This window comes from Brassica napus, unplaced genomic scaffold (assembly GCF_020379485.1).
Source record: "Brassica napus cultivar Da-Ae unplaced genomic scaffold, Da-Ae ScsIHWf_596;HRSCAF=888, whole genome shotgun sequence".
NCBI classification, from domain to species: Eukaryota; Viridiplantae; Streptophyta; class Magnoliopsida; order Brassicales; family Brassicaceae; genus Brassica; species Brassica napus.
Window position 1 is genome coordinate 362407 of NW_026016655.1, and position 2632 is coordinate 365038.

The 2632-nt window shown below is 44.7% G+C and overlaps 1 non-coding gene across 1 annotated transcript; it reads right to left on the minus strand.

Annotated features, from left to right (window-relative positions):
• Positions 1 to 853: 853 nt before the first annotated feature.
• Positions 854 to 959, minus strand: LOC125604692. Its single transcript, XR_007336398.1, has one exon. It is a non-coding gene; the product is annotated as a small nucleolar RNA R71 (small nucleolar RNA).
• Between the last annotated feature and the right edge of the window lie 1673 nt (positions 960 to 2632).

The following is a 2632-nucleotide window of genomic DNA, read 5'->3' on the forward strand; positions in this document are numbered from 1 at the left end:
ATGATATTAGTCCTTGTCCGGGACGAACTAACTATCGAATATTGCTTTATCGGGTTGAAAAGCCTAGAGTAATATCCGATAGGAGTGTATGTGTTCTTTGGTTGTTGGTCTAAGGCGATCGGATTTATTTCGAAAACCTCGGATCGACCATCACGGAACATCGACCGTGTCATTTCCGGTTATCTACGATCGGGGTGTCACAAAGGTGGTATCAGAGCATGGTTATACGATGCTTGAATGGGACTTGTTTCAAATAATTTTCAAGTCAAGAATGTGTCGCAAGGATAATTAGGATATGCTGGTTTGTTCCTTCTTTTAGAAATAGATAGACCTGGGTAGAAACTTACCATGATCTTTCGTTGCAGATGCCACCGAGAAAATAGATGCTCAAGGAACTGTAATCCCTGATGCTGATGCTACAGGAACTGTAACCCTGATGCTGATGCTACAGGAGCTGCTCAACCTGTAGATGAGGACGCTCGATCGAAACCACTGGCTGACTACAATCGCCCAGATGAGTACTATTCCAACAGATCAGCTATTCGACTTCCGGAGATCCAGAAGCAGAATTTCGAGCTGAAGCCTCAATACTACACTCTCGTGTCGCATATACCCTACTCTGGGTTACCGCACGAGCATCCTATGGACCATTTGGAACGGTTCGAGGATCTATTCGCTGCTATTCGGATGGAAGGAGTCCCCGAAGATTACCTGCTGTGCAAGCTCTTCAGATACACGCTGAATGGAGTAGCGATGCACTGGCTTAGGCAGCAACCCACAGGATCTTTAACATCCCGGAGCGACATTAAGAATGCTTTCTTACGAAACTTCTTCGATGAAGCACGCGCTGAAGAACTTCGGAGCAAAATTTCCACATTCTCGCAGGAGGCTGGAGAGTCCTTCAAAGATGCGTGGTTTAGATTTAGGTTCTTCCAGCGAGACTGTCCACACCACGGATTTAACGAAGTGCAGCTGCTAAGCACTTTCTTCCGAGGTATCGCCTTACAGTATCAAATGGCCCTTGAGACAGCGTGTGAAGGAAACTTCACTACTCGGAATCCGTTGGAAGCTGTGAGACTTATCGAAAACCTTGCTAACAGCAGCAGCACCAAAAACACTGACTCTGAATGGAAGAAGTCTGTAGCCTCTATCGGGAAGGAACAGATGGACAAAGTAAGAGTTAAGTTAGATGTGGTGCACGAGCTTCTTATGAAGCAAGTCTGTTCAGCTGAAGCAGAAGTAGCAGATACGGAAGGAGAAGAAAATGTTAACTACATCGGAGGTACCGAATTCCAGAAATTTGGAAACCAGGGCGGAACCAGAAACTTCTTTGGAAATGGCCAAAGAAGTAACCAAAATTCACAATTCCAAAAACCCTTCAACAACAACAAAAGCTACTCGAACTCTTACTACCAAAATCCACCACCCCAGACTCAGTAAAGCAAGATCGAAGAAATGCTTGATCGAGTACTGTTGGGAAAACTTGAAACCCAAGTAATTCAAACGGGCGAGACTATAAAGAGGCAAGAAGCTTTCGCTAGAGAGGCAGGAGCCGACAAAGGGAAACACCACGTAAATGCCATCATAGATAATGATTTCTGGCAAGTGGTAAGAAATGAAAAGCTTGAGGAAGGAGATTTCGAAATCGAAAGCTCCATGAGTCTCGGCGGATCCCAATGGTGTCGACCGATGTCGATGAACTCGCATCAATCGACAGACCATGATGAAGATCGATGGATGGATTATCCCAGTCATCGATCGACGTCGTCTGCCAAATCGACTGAATGCAATGCGGTTCGAAATCTAACTCATGAAGAATTCGCAGCTAAGCATCCTCACCCAACCTCCCCTTTCTATGATAAAATCGATCGATCGGTTGAACCAACCATCGATCGACAGAGTGAGTCCAACGTCGATCGTCACAACACACCTCCCATCGATCAACAGGCACCTCTGACATACCGAGTGCGGTTACCCTGAATCGATAATGATTACATCAACGCACTCAGAACACCACCTAAACCAATAGCAAACCCATCTGAACCAAAACCCAACCCTTTAGATAGTTCACCAGAATCAGTTCAAAAGAACAAGAATCTGAAGGGAGAAGGTTAAGGAAAGAAAGGAGAAGATTCCTAAAAACCATAAGCGGGAAGCTAACGATAAGGAGATGGATGGCTTCACTAAAAGAGTCCTCAGAATCCCAATCGAAAAACCTTTTGATGAAGCTTACTTCACACACCGGTTGTGGATGTTCTTCAGAGAAACAAAGGTAACTGAGGAGGACATTAGGAAAATGTTTCATCAATTCAGAGAGAAGATGAAACACAGGATCACATTGACGAAGAAGAGTGATCCTAGAAAGTTTGCAATACCATGCGTAGTCAAGGGTGTTGAATTTCCCCATTCAATGTGTGACACATGAGCATCAGTTAGTATCCTCCCTAGGATCATGGCAGACCAGCTTGGTTTGACCATCGAACCTTCAACGGAATCCTTCACCTTCGTGGATCTTTCAGAGAAACGATTAGGAGGTATCATAAGAGATCTGGATGTACAGATTGGTAATGCCCTTGTCCTTGTAGATTTTCATGTCCTAGACATCGAGCTTAACTGGAACTCTTCACTTCTG